Raw genomic sequence first — 23,592 nt, forward strand, 5'->3', positions numbered from 1 at the left:
TGTGTACATGTCCTGGTGGGTGGTGAGGCCGGTCTTTCTGTAAAGTCTTTCCAGCTGCCGAGTTTTCGCCTTGGTGGAGCGGAGTTGGGCGGTGAACCAAGGGGCGGATCGAGTGAATTTGACTGACCGGGATTTAACAGGAGCAAGGGTGTTGAGCATGTGTGCAAGGTCCATGTTGTATTGGGAAACAAGTTCATCAGGGGGGGAGTTGTAGTCCGGTTTGAGGTTGGCAGCCATTGCAGTGAGGGTGACAGTGTCAATGTGTTGGATGTTCCGATAAGTGATGATGCGCGGTGGCTTGGGGAGAGAGAGTGTGATGGGAACGTTAAATGAGACGAGGAAATGGTCCGTTACAGGAAGTTCGTTTGCTGTGCAGTTGGCGGGGGTAAAACCACAGCAGCATATTAAGTCCAGGATATGCCCTTTTATATGCGTGGGGAAATCAGAGAATTGGTGTAAGCCAAAACTCTCCAATGAGGAAATAAAGTCTTTGGTGAGGGGATGGGTGGAATTGTCAATGTGTATGTTGAAGTCCCCAAGGATAATAATATTTGGTGACAGAGTGGAGAGGTGTGTGAGGACGGCTGAGAAGTCTTTTAAAAAGTCACGATGTGGTTTAGGGGGACGATATACAGTGGCTATAACTGTGGGAGATGGACCAGAAATTTGACACGCAAGGCATTCAAATGAGAGAGTTTCCGGGACGGGAACTTGAGTGACTTTCCAGATCTCGCGGTAAAATATCGCGAGACCGCCTCCGCGGCCCGAGAGGCGGGGTTTTGAGAGGTAAACAAACCCAGGTGGCGTCGTGTCGTTCAACTCGGAAAAGTCCCCCGCTGTTTGCCAGGTCTCATTCAAACTTTAGTGACATCACGTACGCAATCGTCACCAACTCAAAAACAAGACATCCTGAATATTCAGCGCGAGTCTTAAAACATAAAATATAGCTATATGCGGTGGAATTCTTATTAAAATACGCTCAGTAGAAGTCATGTGAAGCCATTTTACAAATTATGGACACAACTTGTCCGGAGACGTCGGTTGTCCTTTGAGTCATTCACTGCCAGACAATATGCAAATGTGTCCACTCCAGTGTCGTTTTTTTTTTTTTTTTTTTTTTTGTCATTTTCAATCAAATTCCAGGACCCACAGAATATTGAGTTTTAGGACTACATGAACATTCAATGCAGCGTAAGAAACCTTAGACTCTCATCTTTAATCTGAAAGTAACATTTCTTTCGAGCTTACTTGGTTGTAGAGTTATCTGCATTGAAAGTGGGGGCGGCTGTAGAAAAGGCAAATACTGCCCCCTCGTGGGAGGGAAAAACATTGCCAGAGGTCTGACTGGAGCTTGATCCGCACCCCCCCCGCAAGAAAAAAACAATTCCAAACAAATTCAGGAATGGCGCGCCACGTCATTCTGTTCAATTCCTGAATAAATTTGGGTATATATGCCACTTTGAGCTGAATTGCTAGACTTGTATGCCAATAAATAATATTCAAATGTTATGTAATTAATTGCAACCGTGTGACCCTGAAAAAGAGTGTTTTAAATATTCTGGGAAAATGTTTTTTTTTTGTCATTGGGGAATGAATGGCAGTTGACCTCGCAGGTTCCATCGTGACAGCGGCCACATTAGACTTTTGACACTTTTCAGCGCTCCTCATTTGAGCTTCATTGGCTCGACATTCAAATGTGGAAGACGAAGTGTCCTTTCTTGAAAGGTCAACCCGGAGAGCACATGCAGCTACCCGTGACACAAGCGAAGCGTCTTCTCTTTTCTTTCTTCCGTCTTCACATTCTCTCACTGTAACTACCTCGACATCAGCACCGCACACCTTCCCGTCCTTCTTCAATCCCACCTCCGCTGCCCTCTTTATTCCGCCGCTCCTTTTGTCCATCTTCTTCTACATATTTAATACTCTTCACTGCCCTCAACCTCCGGCGCTTCCATTCCTACAAGAAAAAGAAACTCAAATTGGCTGGAGAGATGAATAATGTCCTCGCCATTAACGGCGGCAAAGGAATGGTTTGGTCTTTTCAAGTACGTGCAGGTGATGAGATGGTGTGTTGGTCAGGGTTTATCTCTTTCCCTTCCTTTGACAGCTGCTGAGAATGAAGTGAGGTGGTGACACGTTAAGAGACTTAGCCTTGGATGAAAATATATATTTTCTTCTTAATTCAGTTTCCTATTTTTGTAATTTTTCTGGGCAAAATTAAAAACACATACTGTACTGGGCAGTGTCGTCTAACTACATGTATTCTTGTCACTGCCACAGTGTTTTACTCCTCATAGCCAGTAGGGGGAGTTAGTGGTCCACAAACCAAAAGACAACCAAAGAAGGAGATGATTAGTGAGGCTTGATGAACATTATGTTGCAGTGACAGCAATTGACATTTTCAATCAATCGGGGGTTCTTTGTCCTGAAAATGTAAATTTTCATTATTCCAAAACGTTCAGGACATTTTTGGGGGCAGTTATGCAAAGGCAGTTTCGTGTCGTCAAGCCACACTGGCTTGGACGAATTTGGTATGGAAGAACTTGACCGGAACCCAATCAAAAATCTTCCATTTTTGCTAACTATAGTCAATCGTCTCAGTAGTTTTGTGGTTTCAATCGTGATTTCCAAACTGTATTTCTCCTTTTTTATTTCAAACGACTAGTTTTTGTTTATCTATCTCTCAGGAACATAGTGACAAGCAGAATAAATTGCTTCTCTTCTACTCGGTGGCAAAAGGTACGTTGAACCCATGTAGTATCCACTTTAAGTGACTTTTTCCTAGACGTGTCACGTGAGATTTTTCTTCAACATATCGTATCTTTGAAACACTTATGTTAAATATGTTGCTGGGAAGAAAAGTATCATCACTCTGTAAAAGTAATAAATTGCGTTAAGACAGCTCGTTGGTCTGTTAGAATGATCAACGAGGGAATACAAATATGCCACCATCATTTAGCTTTGTGCCGGCTGCTAATTTAAAATCGTCATTATTAAGATAAATAATGCATCAGGCAGTATTTGTCTCCTTTTGAAGGTTACAGACTCTATCTTTTGTACGCCTGTTGCGAGGGATGTATCCTACCCGTACCTTTTCCTGATTGCAGCCTTCTCCTGGCAATAAATTTACGTACGGGACAAAGACTGGCTAAATGATGGCTTATTTCATTGTCCTTGATAGAAGTGCACAAGTTAATGGTGTGGCACACAGGATTCATTCTAGCTTGTAAGCTCCTATTAAGATCTATTTGTTCTGTTGCTGTATTTGTTTCTCTCCGCCGGGCACTCATCCATTCATCCATCCATCTTTAAAATCCATTTGCAATGGCTGTGAGCAAGAGTGTGTTTGAGTGAACTTATGATGTGAAGGTCGCAAAGATTAGATTTTTTTTTTTTACTCTTTCGCATCACTCCACGAGAAGAAGCTTATACAGCCTACAGCTGTTATCACATTTATGCCCTTCTTCAAGCTTCTTTTTTAGTCTCATACCGCTGTCTCCCCGAAGATAACGACACGCCACATGATGCCATTGTTCCCCCCACTCTGAGTGGCCCCCCCTCAACTCTTTCTCTCGTAGGTGGAGATTTAAAGTTGTGTTTTAAAACTGCCACTGTTCCAATCCTACTTAACCCCCCGCTCCTTCCGCCTCCTCCCTTTTGTCTCCCCCCCTCCTGAGTATACCACCTAACCCCTCTGAACTTCAGTCAGAGTTAGTGAAGACTGAGAGTACACTGGGGAGTCGAGATAGACACAGACTTAGCTGAATGCTATTTCCCTACTTTCTCCACTAATAAGAAAACTTTCTCTTCTTGTGTGTCACTGCACACACACACATGCACACACACTTTAACAGTTTGTATAAACACTTTTTGGACGACACTGTTGGGACACCTCACAGTCAAAGGTTCCAAGCTTGGCTCAGGTCTTTCCTACGGGAGTTTTTTTCCCCTGCACTTCCAAGTTGACTGAGAATATTCGGTTCCATGAAAAACTCAGAAGTGGCGCATGACTGGCTGGTATATAAGTGGAGGGTCTTAACATGTTGCACAATTTACATTTGGGCCTCCTGTCAATATTAAATAATCACATTATCCCAGTTTTGGGCAATCAGGGCCTGCAAGGCCTTCTCTGGTAGCCTAAAAATATCTGAATCACAGACTAATGTGAATTCTATTTTGTCCATAAATTCTTATTAAATAATTCAAAATTGTCTTTCAGCTTCCTTTCATTACTTTTTCATTGTTGCGCTGCTTCCAGATGTGTGTTTTCATATTTAAGCATTTAACCAATCACATTTCAGCCATCATTTGTTACCAGGGTCAGAAATCTACCCGGACGCCTTCACAATCAGTTCTGCAGGCTCTGGAGCATAAAAATCAATGGCGATAAAGCAGTTGCTTTAACCAATAAGAGTTTGAGTTGGCCACCCAAGGTCTGCCCAAAGGCGCTGGCAGCGTCAGAGTTTTCACAAATTATGATTGGCTAGTCACTAGCCAGTCATAGTATCACTCGCTGCTAGTTATAGGCGCATACTGGCCAGAGCTAGCACACTGTATCTGTAGTGAGCTGCATAAGAAAATAAATGTTTGTGTTGATTTAATAATGGTTTTGTCAACCTACAATGGCTGGATTTGGCTGCAGATTTTTCCAGATGGACTTGGAAGGTTGGACAGCTACGAAGCTAGCAAAAATAGCAAATAATATTGCAATTTTTTGAGGTTATCATGAATCCACATGTTCATAGTAAAAATTTAAATAGTTTAATGATAGTATTTCTGAAGTTTCTTCAAGTTATAAGTTATTTCCTTGCCAACGACATCCTCTAGTGGACGTGTAGTAAATCACACCACACTCGCAGCTGCGGAGTGATTCAGACATAGCACTACTGAAGGCCTAGGAGTGACATGCAGGGACCACAACTGCGTTATCCATGCATTGGGAGCCATAAGTAACAGAAACAAGTTGCGCGCATGAAACGGTGATTTGAGTGAGAAGCTTTTCTGCAAAGGTCAATGTATTCAACACGCTATCCTAAGAGGCAGGAAATTTAATACCCCCTTTTTGGTTGAATTAATTAATTATAATATTAGGCTAGCTCTGGGGCACTTTTCTTCAGTGATTAAGTGAGCACATATCTTTAAAAGAGTGCGCTGGTCTCTGGGGGTGCTGTGGGCTTGTGAACCTTGGGACTGGTGGGAGGTGTGGTGCGCAGAAAGAGATGTTTAATACATGAGAGGACAGAGGAATACTGGCCACATGGCTCACCTCTACAGTGAGAGAGACAAACATCGTGTTCTGTGTTTAAACCTTTAATAGCTTGTTTTTCCTTGCGGTGTGGAATAAAACATTGGGGATGTGGGATGTCCCTGCATGTCCCGTGTCCAGTATGCAACGACTTTGTTTTGACAGACTTTTTTTTTAATTCCATTTGATTAGTGAGGCTTGATGAACATTATGTTGCAGTGACAGCAATTGACATTTTCAATCAATCGGGGGTTCTTTGTCCTGAAAATGTAAATTTTCATTATTCCAAAACGTTCAGGACATTTTTGGGGGCAGTTATGCAAAGGCAGTTTCGTGTCGTCAAGCCACACTGGCTTGGACGAATTTGGTATGGAAGAACCCAATCAAAAATCTTCCATTTTTGCTAACTATAGTCAAGCGTCTCAGTAGTTTTGTGGTTTCAATCGTGATTTCCAAACTGTATTTCTCCTTTTTTATTTCAAACGACTAGTTTTTGTTTATCTATCTCTCAGGAACATAGTGACAAGCAGAATAAATTGCTTCTCTTCTACTCGGTGGCAAAAGGTACGTTGAACCCATGTAGTATCCACTTTAAGTGACTTTTTCCCTAGACGTGTCACGTGAGATTTTTCTTCAACATATCGTATCTTTGAAACACTTATGTTAAGTATGTTGCTGGGAAGAAAAGTATCGTCACTCTGTAAAAGTAATAAATTGCGTTAAGACAGCTCGTTGGTCTGTTAGAATGATCAACGAGGGAATACAAATATGCCACCATCATTTAGCTTTGTGCCGGCTGCTAATTTAAAATCGTCATTATTAAGATAAATAATGCATCAGGCAGTATTTGTCTCCTTTTGAAGGTTACAGACTCTATCTTTTGTACGCCTGTTGCGAGGGATGTATCCTACCCGTACCTTTTCCTGATTGCAGCCTTCTCCTGGCAATAAATTTACGTACGGGACAAAGACTGGCTAAATGATGGCTTATTTCATTGTCCTTGATAGAAGAGCACAAGTTAATGGTGTGGCACACAGGATTCATTCTAGCTTGTAAGCTCCTATTAAGATCTATTTGTTCTGTTGCTGTATTTGTTTCTCTCCGCCGGGCACTCATCCATTCATCCATCCATCTTTAAAATCCATTTGCAATGGCTGTGAGCAAGAGTGTGTTTGAGTGAACTTATGATGTGAAGGTCGCAAAGATTATATTTTTTTTTTACTCTTTCGCATCACTCCACGAGAAGAAGCTTATACAGCCTACAGCTGTTATCACATTTATGCCCTTCTTCAAGCTTCTTTTTTAGTCTCATACCGCTGTCTCCCCGAAGATAACGACACGCCACATGATGCCATTGTTCCCCCCACTCTGAGTGGCCCCCCCTCAACTCTTTCTCTCGTAGGTGGAGATTTAAAGTTGTGTTTTAAAACTGCCACTGTTCCAATCCTACTTAACCCCCCGCTCCTTCCGCCTCCTCCCTTTTGTCTCCCCCCCTCCTGAGTATACCACCTAACCCCTCTGAACTTCAGTCAGAGTTAGTGAAGACTGAGAGTACACTGGGGAGTCGAGATAGACACAGACTTAGCTGAATGCTATTTCCCTACTTTCTCCACTAATAAGAAAACTTTCTCTTCTTGTGTGTCACTGCACACACACACATGCACACACACTTTAACAGTTTGTATAAACACTTTTTGGACGACACTGTTGGGACACCTCACAGTCAAAGGTTCCAAGCTTGGCTCAGGTCTTTCCTACGGGAGTTTTTTTCCCCTGCACTTCCAAGTTGACTGAGAATATTCGGTTCCATGAAAAACTCAGAAGTGGCGCATGACTGGCTGGTATATAAGTGGAGGGTCTTAACATGTTGCACAATTTACATTTGGGCCTCCTGTCAATATTAAATAATCACATTATCCCAGTTTTGGGCAATCAGGGCCTGCAAGGCCTTCTCTGGTAGCCTAAAAATATCTGAATCACAGACTAATGTGAATTCTATTTTGTCCATAAATTCTTATTAAATAATTCAAAATTGTCTTTCAGCTTCCTTTCATTACTTTTTCGTTGTTGCGCCGCTTCCAGATGTGTGTTTTCATATTTAAGCATTTAACCAATCACATTTCAGCCATCATTTGTTACCAGGGTCAGAAATCTACCCGGACGCCTTCACAATCAGTTCTGCAGGCTCTGGAGCATAAGCATCGATGGCGATAAAGCAGTTGCTTTAACCAATCAGAGTTTGAGTTGGCCACCCAAGGTCTGCTCAAAGGCGCTGGCAGCGTCAGAGTTTTCACAAATTATGATTGGCTAGTCACTAGCCAGTCATAGTATCACTCGCTGCTAGTGATAGGCGCATACTGGCCAGAGCTAGCACACTGTATCTGTAGTGAGCTGCATAAGAAAATAAATGTTTGTGTTGATTTAATAATGGTTTTGTCAACCTACAATGGCTGGATTTGGTTGCAGATATACTGTTCAAGCCATTTTCCAGATGGACTTGGAAGGTTGGACAGCTACGAAGCTAGCAAAAATAGCAAATAATATTGCAATTTTTTGAGGTTATCATGAATCCACATGTTCATAGTAAAAATTTAAATAGTTTAATGATAGTATTTCTGAAGTTTCTTCAAGTTATAAGTTATTTCCTTGCCAACGACATCCTCTAGTGGACGTGTAGTAAATCACACCACACTCGCAGCTGCGGAGTGATTCAGATATAGCACTACTGAAGGCCTAGGAGTGACATGCAGGGACCACAACTGCGTTATCCATGCATTGGGAGCCATAAGTAACAGAAACAAGTTGCGCGCATGAAACGGTGATTTGAGTGAGAAGCTTTTCTGCAAAGGTCAATGTATTCAACACGCTATCCTAAGAGGCAGGAAATTTAATACCCCCTTTTTGGTTGAATTAATTAATTATAATATTAGGCTAGCTCTGGGGCACTTTTCTTCAGTGATTAAGTGAGCACATATCTTTAAAAGAGTGCGCTGGTCTCTGGGGGTGCTGTGGGCTTGTGAACCTTGGGACTGGTGGGAGGTGTGGTGCGCAGAAAGAGATGTTTAATACATGAGAGGACAGAGGAATACTGGCCACATGGCTCACCTCTACAGTGAGAGAGACAAACATCATGTTCTGTGTTTAAGCCTTTAATAGCTTGTTTTTCCTTGCGGTGTGGAATAAAACATTGGGGATGTGGGATGTCCCGTGTCCAGTATGCAACGACTTTGTTTTGACAGACTTTTTTTTTTTATTCCATTTGAAGTTAACATTCAGGAATTTACAGTCTGTAAAAATCTTCTCAAGGAGGCTTTAATAATTGATGAGGGGGAGGAAAGGGGGGGCATTGTCATGTTGATGTCATCCACGTGGGGCCAAGCTTTGTCATTTGAATATATGTTTATAAAGCCAGAATCTATCTTGTTATAGTTTTGATTTTGGGGACTGCATCGGGGATGACTAAACAAAAGCGTTTACTCTTAACAAATGAGTTTTCTCATTCTGAGCTTTAAACACAATTACAGGGGGGGTGGGGGGGGCAAAAATAGTAATAATAATGTTGATTCTATTGATGTAACTGTATTAACTTAATCAACAAACAGTTGCAATGCCGCACTGTCGGTTAATTATTTTGTATTATTTCAATACAATGCTAAGTTAATGTTGCCTGATGGCGTACATTTTTAAGTCAACGCAACAAAAGCGCACAATGGGTTGACCATTTTAATTGACGTTTGTAAATGTTTCGACACGATTTGAATAACAATGAGTGTTTGGAGCATCTTTTTCCTGCAAAATGAATTATGTTGCATTCAAATCAACATCTGAGGGAGTACATATGGTTGATAACACTCACAACATGAAGTCAATTATAATTTGCGGTCTTTGAACATGCATTGCTAACGAGCCTGCGCTAACCGGCGAGAAGCCTTCCTCTGTGTGTGTGTTTTGAGTGACAGGGCTTGGGCATGACGTCTCAATCATGACGACTTAATGATTCTTTCTGTTGCCAACAGAGGTGGACGATGGAGACAAAGAGGAAGGGCAGCGCTGACAAGGAGGTGATGACGGGGTGACAGACAAATTAGGACTGGCTGAAGGAATGCGTGCGCTTGCCCACGTGGGAGTTACCTGACCCCACTAAATATCTAGGTACAATTAGTAATTCACCCCTGATCTAACGCGCACAGGGCACTGATTGGACACCCGGAGGGTACTGGGGCACGAATCACTTTCAAGTCATGAATTTTAATCACTTCAAATATGTTGATCAATTATTAATGAAGTGACTTTAAGTGCTCATTTTTTAGGGTGTGATGCTATGACACTTGTGTGTTTGAAGTCCATCTATGACCCCTAAATTTGCTTTCTGTATTTTCTTTCTTTATTTAGTTAGTTATTTATTCATATATTTATCTATTTGTTCATCCAGATTTATTTATGTATTTTTATTTTTTAATCATAAGGCATCTATGCAAATTGCTGACATTCATCTATGTATGTATATACATACAGTAAAGTCTCGTTATATCGATATCGGATATATCGATAGTCCCGGTTATATCGATACTATTTCTATGCACGCACGGAGAAAATTACATGCAAACAGGGTCGGATATATCGATAGTCCCGGTTATATCGATATTTTTTCGGACTCCCTTGAATATCGATATAACGAGACTTTACTGTATGTATATGTATGTGCTATTCTATTAATCTATGTATGTCTGTGTAAGCTCTCAGTCGTACAGGAGTGGTCCATCGAACTGACGAAGCCTCTTGGATAGGAGGCGAAACGTCCGAAACCTTCAAATTTGTACAGATGACGGCTGAAGAAACCTTCTCATCGATTAATCTATGTATGTATTTGTTTCTTTGAAGTGACTCAAACACTCTAAATTGTCCTGAGGTGTGATTATGACAGTGAATGTTATTATGACAGGTTGGTGGACGAGTGGTTAGCGCGTTGACCTCGCTGCGCAGAGGTTATGGATTTAATCGCGGATCCGGACTTCCTATGTGAAGTCCACGTGTTCTCCCCCTGCCTGTATGAGTTTTCTCTGGGTATGTCGGTTTCTTCCCAAATTCCAAAAATGGTGACTCCTGAGGCTAAGCGGATTGGCAAACGGACAGATGAATTTCATCCATCCCAACAGTAGCATGGAAGCGACTTTTCTCTCGGTTAACCACTAAAACAAGACCCAAGCATTAACGGGACAAATCACCTCCCCCTATTAGGCTTGACCCCTAAATTTTCAACCATGAATATTCATGATGCCAGCCTGCTTTGGCGCCGCAAAGAAATGATTTTGCCCTCTCCTCCGAGTGGACTGAGAAAAAGGAATGATTAATGGAATTCTGCGTGGTATGAATCCATCATTCCTCAGATGGAGGCAAGCCTGGTAATAAGGATCCAATTAGAAGCACGCTGGGTGGGGCACGACAGGAGACACTGCAAGACAGGCCTAAACACCCCCGCGCGCACACACCGTCACATTTGGTAATTCTAATGTTCAATCAAAAAAAATTCATCAAGGAACACATTGAGAGTTGAAATAGACAATCTCACTTGCAGTCGGGCTAAACTATCTTCAGCTTTAAAAAAAAAGATTTCAATCCTCTTATTTATTTATTTGTTTATTGGATTGGATTAGCCTTTAATAGTCTCGCAGAGGAGAAATTTACATTTCACAGCAGTAAAGTGATGAAAGTAATAGGAAAGGAAAGGAAGAAGTAGAAAAACAAAATACAGGTCCTCCTGTAAAGGCAGCCACTCTCACTGCGCCATCTTGAAGTCAAAACAACAACAACTAAATAACACATAATGTAACACAACACAAAAGACACAGACAGTCATTCAATCTTAAGCAATTTCTGCTCCATATTTGGAGAGGATCAAAGTGTCCTTTTCACCATTGGATCAGGGACGTCATGGTGAAATGTGCACGTCTGCTACAAGTTAAATGTTGAAAGCAAACACGAAGCTATAGCATCCATTGACGAAAAGAGATTGTCTCACATCTCCTGTTCCACGTAAATCCGCTTCAATTCCAAGCTGCGACAGTTCCATACAAGCTCTGCGCTGATGCTCTTGTCTTCTCATCGTGGGCTCCCCAAGCCATGCATCCATGGCTGATTATATATTTTTCATGGGGCAAATAGCTTTTCCTGCTAGTTTGCTCGAACCCATCAATTCATTTTTGTATTGTTGGAATGTTTTGTGTTCATATGACTTATTTTATGTTTAATTCTAATGCAGTTGTTGAATGCCTGGAAGTCATGGGAGCAATATCGAAGACTACACCCACCTGTAATCGACCTAAAGAGCTGTTTATCCGGTCGAAATTATTTTGCTGACTAAAGAAAAGGAGGAGCAGGAAGTTACAGTACGTATATACACACTCACACGCACTGATGTCCATTTCTCACTTGTGGTCAAAGTAAATCTCACTTCCTGCAACATCTATAATATTCCCCTATCTACTTCCTTGCGTCGTTTTTAATGAGTCGCTCTGTTCATCTCCCTTGCCAACTCAAAAGCCTTTTTAGATGAGTTACATCTCCTTCAGATTAATCGGCAGCACAGTGGCTCCCCCCCCCGCTTGCCTTTCTGATCGTACTTCATCCACATCGCATCTTCATTCGGAACAAATAGCCTCCGTGTGATACGTCGGCGCGACGCGGGCGCTCGGAGAGGCACGCGGGTAGAAGTGGAGACGTGCCAGCTTGCTCTCTGATCACATCCCGGATAAGACTTTCAGCTAATTAGCCGGCGCCTGCCCGAGAATGGAGACAAAGACAATGAAGCCGCCTGCCTGCTAGCTCAATAGACAGAAAGGCTGTTGAAAGAGAGACAGATTAACATTTGTTCTTTTACATGACTCCCTCTTGCACTCACACAATAACTTTGCTTATACTAATTAACAATTAGCAAAGACTAGTTGGCTAATTGCGTTATTGCTCCTAATCAAGAGGCTAATTACCTGAATGTCAATTTAGATTTAATTACTCGGTGCTTTGTTAATTCCCACAGAGCATACGGTTAACCCTCCCTCCCTTTTGCACATGGCTCTCATTCTTACTCTTATTCGGTGCCGAACCTGCTCCCAGGTCCTGCGTTGGCTTTGGGGGTAAGTGGGTAAATACGCGGCTAAATGAGGGGAGGTATTTGAAGGCGGAGGCATAATGAACAGATTTTACCACCGGGCCTCCAATTAGTCGCCTCTCTGCTGCCAACCCCGGAGACAGGAAACGTTCTCCAAGACTCACCCAGGCGTGCCTACTTCACAACCAGCACCACGGCCACCATTACCAGCATCGACACCGTAACCCCTATGCGTAACCTCACTGTCAGAACTGGCTAGTACAGTACAGAGTGACGTATATCTCGCACTTTGCATTTATTTCTGTAACTTTTTGGGTTTGTTGTACTTGTTCGAGTAGTCTTAATACATCATACATTTTTCTTAATCTATCCATTATCAACACTGTTAGTCATATTCTCATGTATGGATAATTTAGAGTTCACAATTCACCATTATTATTATTGTTTTGGGTTTATTTTTATGTGGGAGAAAGCTGAAGGAAATTTACACTGCACGATGTGGCATAAAGGACATTTGCCACACAGGAAAGGCAGTAAATATGGAAAATATAGTATACATAATATATAGTTGTTAGTTTATTGAACATACAAACAGATGACATAATTTTCTTGGAAGATTACCTCATTCACTTCCAGACGTGCTAAAATATGCACTCCAGTGCCAGAGTTTTTGTCATTTTCACTCAAATTGCAGGACGCGCAGAATATCCAGTAAACATTCAATGCAGTGTAAAAAACCTTACTCTTTTCTTTTATCAGTTAATTCCCAAGGTATATGGGTCTGGAGTTATCTGAGCTTGAAATGGGGGTGACTGTACAAAAGGCAAATTCCTACTTTCTCCACTCATGGGAGGGAAAAACATTGCCAGAGGTCTAACCAGCGCTTTATCGGCACCCCCGAACACATTTGGGAATGGCGCTAAATGTCATATTTTCAATTCCCAAATAAATTCGGGAATGGCAGTGAATGAGTTAAAGAAAAAAAAAAACGCTTTGAATGAAGAGGAAAAAAATGGTCATAGTTAAGTTGTGTACATTTTCAAAGGGAAGTCAAAAGAAGTAAAGAATGTATCTAGTGCTTCCTTGTTCTTGGCTTAGAAAAAATATATAACCTTTTTATAACCTGGACTCACCCATTTTTAATATACTCATATTCTTACTTCAAATGGGATATTTATTAATATACTGTACTTTTTCTTCTACTTTCTCCCTTTCAATTTTTTTTAGCTGCTGAAAATCGGGACTTTCACCATTTTGAGACAAATACAGCTTTTCTTATTTCATCCTATCTCCTCCACCCCAGCGCAATACGTTTGTGACCGTCACGTTGAACATTGTTGACTGTCCACTTAAATGCCTTTCATTTATGTATCGTAAACACGAGCAATAACGCTCAGCCACATTTTGGGGGCTCACGTCTCCCAATCATTCCATTACGTGGCTGTAGAAGCAAAGCAAATTGCGCACACCCACAAACACACGAGCCTATCTTGAAAAAGAGCAAGTACTTTTCACTCTTCTTCGCTAACTGCCCAGCTCCTCATATTCCTGCCAAAATACCACAAGACAGGGTATAATATATATAATTATCCCCACTTACATTAGCCATTATGCCAGTGGAGCATTGCCTGCAGAATGACACACGACCTGTCAAGACTTCATTCATGCCATTAATAAGCGCCATTAGTGTCTGCTTTGAATACCCCTCTTACTCACTGCAGTCATTTCAACATGTCATAGATTTTAATTTGAGGGTAAAAATAGCTGTGAGGATATTATGCACTCTTCCAGACAGTCTTTGTGGTCTTCTGATGGTGAGGAAGTTCACAGTGTGACCTTGGATTTTCTCTTTATTGGAATTAGAACCATTACTGCTCTTTAGTGCTGCGGGCCAGCCACGGGTGCTCACGTGGCGGTGCACCTTCGTATTGTGGTGTCCATCACATCTAAGTTTGAGACCATTAATTTGTCAGAAGTGACGTTGATGTAACCACCGGCATCTTACGCAAAGTGGGTTAACGTGTCCTTAATTGTTGCTAAAACACAATATACCCGCACAACAAGGCCTGGAAATGAGGTTTTTGGGGCCATTTTGACTTTTTTTGGCTCCTGTCAACTGCATTTATACTTTTTAAGTTAAACAACATATATTTTTATCTACTGTATATATTTATGTTTTAACCAAAGTCAACATTCTTTGTACTATGGATGGCGCAAGGCTAGCATTATTGATCCTGAAAGGTATTCTTTAACTTTAAGAATCTGGAATTAGCAAACATTGAGTAGGGGGGGAAACAATGGTGTGTTAAATTTACCCACATTTTATTTTGACAAAATGCTCCAATTAATAGAACCAACCTGAGTTTAGCTGCATTTTTTTGTTGATGCATAGTCTACGTAAATAATGTATAGAGATGCAGATGCTTCCCCCCCCCCCCCATTTTTTCCCAGTGTAGATAATTTGCAATGTTCCAGTGACTGAATCCGTTTGACATTGACTATCACAAAGTGATATAAACATTTAATCCGGAGATTAACAAAAAAAATGTGATTCACACCTTTGCCATTTACCACCCCCAATTTTGGATGTCTAATCTTTTTCTTTCTTTTCTTCTGAAAGCATTTTAGTGCCAAGTAACTATGTGGAAGTGAAGGGAGGAGCAACTGATACGTATGGTGCTGCTATTTTGTGGCCGCTATCGTCAACAACAAATCTTGACAGGTGGCCGTTAATTGTTTCTCTTTGAGGCAGATGTCGATCACCTATGGTGTTTCTCTTTCTAAATAAAACACATTAAGATTTTTTTCCGATGTGTGTGCAAAACTGTGTACACTCCAGGGCCAGGGTTTTTGTCATTTTCACTCAAATTGCAAGACCCACAGAATATGGAGTTTTAGGACTACTTTAACATTCAATGGAGCGTAGGAAACCTGACCAAAATACAATGTAATACATAATATTGATTCATATAGCGCTTTAACAACAGCTGAAGCTGTAACAAAGTGCTAACATGGACGAAAGACAAATTCTGCCCCCTCTTGGAAGGAAAAAACATTGCCAGCAGTCGAACCAGCGCATTATCAGCACCACCCGAACATATTTGGGAATGTCGCTCCACGTCACACATTTCAATGTCCAAATAAATTCGAGAAGGACAGCGAGTGTGTTAATTTTGTGTTTTTGCTTCCTGTGTGACATTTTTATTCATCATTTTGTCTTACAATGAGTTAATCCAGTCCGTTTTTGCTGTGATGCCCATTGAGTCCCACCTGATTTTATACAAGCTATAATTTCCCAACTGGCAAACTCTTGGATTCTGTTTCTATTGTCCCTTTTCCTTCGCAGGTTGCGCAAAGTTCCCAACATCACGTCTTAAGTGTGTCACCCTGAGTGCGACTGCGCAGCGCTCCACCTCCAGGAGGAGGCACGGGGGGAATCTCCCACAGGTAAGAAGACATGACTCCGTGCATGTGGCAGAGGCACTGTCCCACAGGTGCAACTTGCTGTGTATGAGTGTCCCATAGGTACCGCAAGAGTTGGAGCCTCTTGACAGGCTACCTCTTTGATCACTTGGTGAGTCACGGCGGTTGTTTGCCTCGCTGTGGGGGCTAATTAACCAATGAAAGGACTTAATCACTAGAGCCTGCTGTCAATGCTGTACCCTGCATAGCTCTTAAGGAATCCTTAAACATTAAGAAGTAGAAGGGGTGGATTTTTGTCTTTTTCTTTTTTGGAAGAGTAGCGAACAAAAAAAACAATTTATTTTGTTTGTTCTGCAAAATTGTGTACTCAAATTGTAGTCTAACAAAATTGGGAAGAGCATCTCATCTGAGCTGTTGTCTCTCTGTGTTCGTGATTTTATTTTGTCTTATATATATACACACACACACACACACACACGGTTGCACAATATTGGTAAACCGCATGCCTGTTTGGAAGATAGCTCACTGGTGATATATATATATATCGTGATTTCCTAGGATTGTTGTGCGAGTGATCATTTGAAGATGTACATCCTTTCAGAGATTGAAATTTTTGCACATTGATATTTATTTCACATACCTTAATTCACGGGGTGGCAAGTTGGCATGTTTGATTTTGTTTGCGGGCCACGTAAATTCATGCCTTTAATTATCCATCCATCCATTTTTCAGACAATTGGAGCCTATCCCACCTATGCCCATCCTTCCTATCCCACCTATGCCCATCTTCGGGCACAAGGCGGGTGACACCATGAATTGGTTGCCGGCCAATCGCGGGGCACACAAGGGCCCACAACCACACTCACATCTCGGGAATTTTTTTTGAGTGTTCAATCAGCCTGTCGTGCATGTTTTTGGAATGTGGGAGGAAACTGGAGAACCCGGAGAAAACCCATGTGGGCCCATAGAGAACATGCAAACTCCACAAAGGGGAGGCCGGACGTGGTCTTGAACTCACGACTTCTGCACTGTGAAGCCGACATGCTAACCACTTGACTACCAAGTAAATCATTGTAGATAATTATTGATAAATTACAACACAATGAAAGGTAAATTGGGGAAAGTGACATTTCAGAATTTTGTATCATTCTACATGAGAGAGCTTTCAGAGTCAGAAAACCTTTATTCGTCCTACAATGGGGAAATTTGCAGTTTTTTTTCTCCAGTTTCTATAATTCTAAACAAGAACACGAATGTGATCCCGGAGCTTGAGAGCAGATTTAAAGTGAAGCGGGGAGGTCCGCAGAAACAGTGGAGAACCAATAGGCGTGTTAACGTGACGAAGGATTAGTTGGAGGCTAAATAGCTTCCATTTGGCCCTCTCATTCTCTCCTTTCGTTCTCCTGTGACTCGCTGCGAACGACGGCGATGTTAAGTAGCGTTTGGCACCAAAGACTGAGGTGACTATGGCAGGTAGCTTGCTTTGTGTGCGTGTGTTGGGACAGCACATGTGTCGTGAATTAGAGAAATAGGTACGATTGAAATGACTGGTAATTTCTCTCTCCGGGTATGAGGGCCTGGCGCTGTGTGAATCAAATAAGCGGAGAGGTGGATGACTCACCACCACCACCACCATCAGAAGCGGCCGCAGCACATTTCAGACCAAAGGGACAAAGATGGTGACACCAGTCAAAACGCATGAGATGGATGCGGGATGTGAGGCGGTTGAAAAAGTAAGAAAATGGACACCTTGACTGTACGTCGTTGGTGAGGAAATCGTGGTAGGAAAGACGTGACAAGACGGAGGTGTGCAGGGTTAGAATGGAGAGTAAGGTCTCACGCCTCACCAGTTTCAATCTGTTCTCACCATTGCCGCCTCTATCTGTGGCTTCATTGCAGGTGACAGCGGCGCGGCTAAATTACCTCCTGCTGCTAGTCAAATTAAACGGCCCATATAGGAGACATATAGAGCGTGGGTGTGTGATTTTGTGTATATGCGTGTGTGTGTGTGCGTGTATCTGTGTGTGCTTATGACAAGTGTGTCGGTGGTCACATTAATGCAATTTCTTTTTCGATCCCTACGTTCCCTCTGCCCATCCCTGGATAATGAGCAAGTGCCCCCCGCCACCTCCCCCGCCCCACCGGGCCTACCTGCTATGCACAAAAGGCTCTCAGCGCTATTTTTGGAGCCCCTCTTCTCATTTATCTGCCTGATTTGGTGATGATAATAATCATTGTGGCTCGGGGTGCCATATTCAAATGAACTGCCATTCCTCCGCCGCTATCAGCCCTCAGTATCACGTTGAGCCGCCCCCCCCACCCCCTCCTAACCCATCACATCTCCCGTCCCCTCACCTCTCCTGGAAGCAATACAAAGTCCATTGAAGAAGCACCACCCGATAGGCTTCCTTGTTGAGCGTATTCAAATGAGTCGTTTGAAAACTAACCTTGTTTGCATTGTAATGCGGCGTGCAGCCAGAGTGCAATTGACAACTCCCCCAGACAGGCCTTCTGTGAATATGAAATAGTTGTTCACAGGCGAGTGCAACATGATAGCTTACACGAGGGGCTCTGAATGGGCTCTAACTAAATCAACTGGATTTGAAGAGGGAGTGTTAGGCAGATTGTGCCACTCGGCAGCTGTTGCCTCTGATAAAGCAAGTGCATGCAGTAATTGGGATGCAAGTGTCTTTACAGATGCAGTTGAATCATTTTCTTCTTTTCCACTTGTGGAGTTTTGATGCACACTTAGCCGAAGCCTCTTAAGAACAAGCACGTTTATGGCTATTGGTTGGTTTCCAAATATGAGCTTTGAATATTTTATTGTTGATCTATGACTTGGTCTCTGACCAAATAGCAAGCGCACACAGGAAATGAGAGTTGATGAAGAGATTAAGAAATGGAGAATCTGTACAAAAAGAAGTGTCATTCTCTCTTTTTGATTGTTTTAGAAGTAAAACCATCAAGATACTCCTGTGACCGACACTGACATTGAAATATATCAAAAAAAAAACACAAACGAGAGAATATATATATTGCTCCCCTCAGTTTTCTTCTTAAATGACAGCAGTTGAAAGTAATGATTAATGCATACAAAAAATTCTACTTTTCGCTAACACGTGTGCATGTGTGCGTGCATATGCATGGAGGTGCGTCTCCTAAACTGCTCTGGATATTCCGGGTTGGTCGCCGCTAATGGCTGACTTGTTTTCTGGTCCAGCTGAGCTCTTAATTACATGATTGGGCTCGCTCTGGCCTAATTAAAGTGATAAAAATGTAGGGATGAGTGAGAGTGGGAGAGAGAGACAGATGAGTGAGAGAAGGGGGAGAAAAGGGGAGGAGAAAGAGAGAGATAGGGAGAGTGTGTGTGTGAGCGAGAGAGAGGGGGGAGACACAGAAAGATATGGGGGAGAGAGAGAAAGGTGTGGAGAGAGAGAGAGAAAAAGTGGAGAGAGAGAGAGAGAGAGAAGAAAAAGGGAGAGGGAGAGTGTGTGTGAGAGGGAGGGAGCGAGCGAGAGAGGGATAGTGTGTGAGAGAGAGGGGGAGAGAGAGAGAGATCAGTGAAGAAAGTGACAAGAGACTTGCAGCAACCTTGCTCTTAAAGTCATTTGGCCCCCCGGCTGTTGAGCAGGGGCCACAATCGCCTGGCTTATTCCTCAATAACACACTTTATTTCACCCAAAGTTGCAGCCATCAAGGTGGCGGTGTGTGTTGCATTTAATGAACTGCAGTTTTGTCGATCAAGTTAAACACCAAAACAAAATTATTATGAACTATTCTTACAAGAGCCTGAGGAGGAAAGACCAAGTTTGCAAGACACAAGAGAGCGCGGACAGTGTTTTTGTTGTTCTTTTTTTTTTATTTTATAATCACTGTATGATGGGTTTACTTTTGGGTCAATTAACAATGAAGATCACTTGAAATCTCCTCATCCTTTCTTCTGTGATTTTTTTTTTTTTGGGGTCCCCGCAGTAATGAGATAAATATTTATGAAGGCTGAAAGTCCCCTGCCTCTCCTGCTTGTGTCAAATGCTTTGCACGATCAAAGCCTCAGCCCCCGCAAAAAAAAACACACTAAAAGCATTGCGGCTCAATTGGCATTGTTTTGCACACTGTCCCACAGCTCCGAAACTGAGCATCACTCCGCCTCAAACATCATCCGATCCTCCAATCATTCCGTACAAAACGGGGGGAGGAATTCTGCATAGGTTTGGCACCAGTGCACTGTCGCTTTAAGATAAAATATTCTATCTTCCACATCATAATTATCTCCTTAAGGTAGAAATATTAGCATATCTACCAATCTTATTATCTGAGAAATCGTCTCATTAATTCAGCGGCCTCCCCTTGCGCCCACCTTATTCTCCATTGTCCGCACTCCCATCGGGGAAGGAGGCGGCTGAGGGGGCACCGTGACTGACTGACGGGAGGTGCACAAACGCTCCGAGTGCTCCTCTGTGGGGACCGGCCCGGACCAGGACAGGGTCTGATGTGACGAGGTCCTCTTGTGTTATCCTGGTGATGGGAGAAGGAAGGGTGTCGCCCTAGTTGTGATTCCCCGGAGGTCAGGTCAGACCTGATGCCAGTCGAAACATTTAAGTGGGCGTTTAAAGTACATTTGCACCCAAATAGGTCCCATCAGGTTGCCATTTGTAATTTGCGAGAAGCTGTTTTATGGACATGTTAAATCGCAAGGTTTCTATACACTGTAGAACCCCGAAAGTCAAATATCTCTAGCTAGTTCTACCTGTGGAAAATGTCAAACAAAAAATGTTGTCATCACACGCATGAATTATTGTCAAGAAAATAATGGTTGATGCCAAAACTATATATCAGGGGTCGGGAACCTTTTTGACTAAGAGAGCCATAAAAGTAAAATGTTTAGAAATGTTTTTCAGCGAGAGCCACACGCACATACAAACGCTCGGGTCGCGCACACACACACGCGCACGCGCGGCCACTTTTCAACAAAATATCAGAATGTATTACAGTAAAGTCTCGTTATATCGATATTCAAGGGAGTCCGAAAAAATATCGATATAACCGGGACTATCGATATATCCGACCCTGTTTGCATGTAATTTTCTCCGTGCGTGCATAGAAATAGTATCGATATAACCGGGACTATCGATATATCCGATATCGATATAACGAGACTTTACAGTATTTAAAATAACTTTGTGATAGTACTCACCGTTAACATGGTTAACGTTTTCCGTTCCTCGTGTTTGGTAAAAATCCAGGAAAACGATCGGAATGAAATTCAATTTGCCGGTCCAGAGGCGAAGTTACTGCTAGCTAGCCTGCACACGGCTCATAAGCTTCCACACTTGCTATCTGCAATCTACTTCTCGCAGAAGTATGTCGATGCTAACGTTAACATCGGGCTTGTTAAAAATGTCACTGACATTCGACTGTTTCATTGCAAATTAGAATCAGAACATTTTCTCTCCTCTAATGCTCCGGTGCCTTCACGCTGAAGTGCACAAGTTGGGCTCATTTAAAGGGGCGTTTACCTATTTCAACATGACGGCCACTATCATCCAATCAACATGGCGCGTTCGGCCATTCTAGGTCAGTGTCATCCAATCAAAATTGCGCTTTCCGCCAACTGCAGCCCCAACGGGAAATGAACGGCGAAAAAAACCACAATATGTATTATAATATGTAATATTTATCGGCGAGCCATATGCAATCATCAAAAGAGCCATATATGGCTTGCGAGCCATAGGTTCCCGACCCCTGCTATATATTTTTGCCCTCGCTAAAATTTGGCGACATCTTTAGTTTAAAAGATCATTAATTTCTCTCCCTGAAATGATATGATCAATAAAAAAATCATCTAATCAAAATTTAGTTTTTTTCAATTCATTTTTTTTTCTGTTTTCTGTTCACAAAAAAGAAATTATTATTATTTTATTTTATTGTACTTTTTTTTGCGGGAGGTGCAGATAAAGCGCTGGTCAGACGTCTGGCAATGTTTTTCCCTCCCGCAAGGTGGCAGCATTTGCCTTTTGTACACGACCCAACTTGCACCTCCATATAATGTAGGAATTAACTCTTTTTTTTCTGATGAAAGAAGAGAGTCTAAGGTTTCTTATGCTGCTTTTAATGTTTATGTCGTCCTAAAACTCAATATTCTGTGGGTCCTACCATTTGAGTGAAAATGACAAAAACCCTGGCACTGGAGTGGACACATTTTTGCACATCGTCTGGCAGTGAATGAGTTAATGTAGCGCTGTAACGATCCATTAAAGTTAGTATTCCAGCCTTAGCTCGATTTCTCTGCAGGTGTTTGAATTATAGATAGCATCTCGTAAAGTTCATTCACATATCGACATGACTTGATGATGTTTTTTAAAGCATGTGAGAAGCAATTATCACCCAAGTTTTTTGCTTTTCTTCTACTTTGCTCTCCTCGTGTACCTGAACAGAACTAGCATTAGCATTAGCCATGATTTTGTTTACTCTGTCTGACTAAGTGCCAATAGTAGGCCTGTGTAGAGATGCTTGGGGGCAAACGCACGGATCTCGGTCCAACTGATCCTCTTAAATGTTATGGCATACATTTGCTCAGTAATCAAAAAAGACAGACTTTCCAAATTACATCTCCTACGCCATTAGATATTAATGAGATGCCGGAGAATGTCTTTGGTTTATAATCTGCGGAATATAATCCCTGACATCGAAGGAGGCTAATGAAATCATCATTTTAATCCGGGGGAAATGTCCCGAGTAAACCCGAGGCTTTAGCAAGCCACGGGACATGGCGGTTGACCACGCGGGCCAGTAGAAGTTCAGAGAAAGGGGAAAGCACAAACACAAAAGGCTGTTCTGAATCGTGAAAGGAGAAAAACCAGGAGTTGAAAATTGCACAAAACAAATATAACACTCTGTGATTAAAGAGGAATTTGACCGATCTTTTTGAGCTATATATTTTTTTCTGACAAAGATGAATCCACACTACTGCTTCCTCCCTCTTCCTGTGTGGCATTGACTTGTTAATTAGAACGGTGGCCAGGTCAAATGAATTTCGACCTTCTTTGTGTAATGGTGCTGCAGACACAAGCTGAGGGCATTTAATTCTCTTCTCGTCAACCTGATGGAAAACTCACCTCGCTGCATTCAGCTCTGGCCCTCATTAAAAGCAAGCGCAAAGGTGTCGGGCACAATGGACAATTACACACCCCTTTTTGCCATTGCGTTCTCCTCCATTTTTCTTTATGAAGGCAAGATTATGGCATTAATCTGAAACCAAATGCTCTGCCGCTCACACTTCTGCCGCCATTCAATGATAATACTATTTTTTTAAAAACGTGATTCAATAACAGTAATGTTTGCATTTGTAAATAATCTGTTTTTAGGTTATGATGTATAAAATATTACAAATACCCTTGAGTGTATAATGTAAAATTGTGTGATTGTCATTAATTGCGTCTTCATTTTCCCTCAACAGATTAGATGTTCTCCCCGTGCCTGCGTGACTTTCCTCCCACATTGCGGAAACATGCAAGGTAGGTTAATTGATCGCTCCAAGTTGTCCTGAGGTGTGATGTGTACTTTGAATGTTTGTTGGCAACCAGTTCAGGGTGTCCCCTGCCTGCTGAAATCAGCTGGGATAGGCTCCAGCACGCCCGCGACCCCTTGTGAGGATAAAAAGTGGTTATTGTAAGAAAGATATAAGCTGTTCCATAGATAAACACATTTCGGTGTGCAATTTGAATCCCAGCGGCAAACGTGAATCTTGTTCTCAAGTGTGGGCGGTGTCTATAAAGTGTCTCCAAGTGTCTAAATACTCTCCGAGGCCAATGTGTATTAA

At 42.2% G+C, this 23,592-nt stretch overlaps 1 long non-coding RNA gene across 5 annotated transcripts; it reads left to right on the top strand.

Annotated features, from left to right (window-relative positions):
• Positions 1 to 5,459: 5,459 nt before the first annotated feature.
• LOC148890063 (uncharacterized) lies at positions 5,460 to 23,289 on the top strand. 5 transcript variants are annotated; one of them, XR_016116722.1, is made up of 9 exons: positions 5,460 to 5,612; positions 5,758 to 5,809; positions 9,262 to 9,397; positions 9,982 to 10,104; positions 10,188 to 10,309; positions 11,505 to 11,631; positions 14,971 to 15,072; positions 15,697 to 15,797; positions 23,230 to 23,289. It is a non-coding gene; the product is annotated as an uncharacterized LOC148890063 (long non-coding RNA). The 5 variants fall into 5 exon arrangements; XR_016116720.1 differs by having other exon boundaries at positions 5,460 to 5,809; XR_016116724.1 differs by having other exon boundaries at positions 5,460 to 5,809; positions 9,989 to 10,104.
• Positions 23,290 to 23,592: the final 303 nt, after the last annotated feature.

The sequence above is a fragment of the Hippocampus bargibanti genome, linkage group LG12 (genome assembly GCF_051943395.1).
Source record: "Hippocampus bargibanti isolate YZ-2025 linkage group LG12, ASM5194339v1, whole genome shotgun sequence".
NCBI classification, from domain to species: Eukaryota; Metazoa; Chordata; class Actinopteri; order Syngnathiformes; family Syngnathidae; genus Hippocampus; species Hippocampus bargibanti.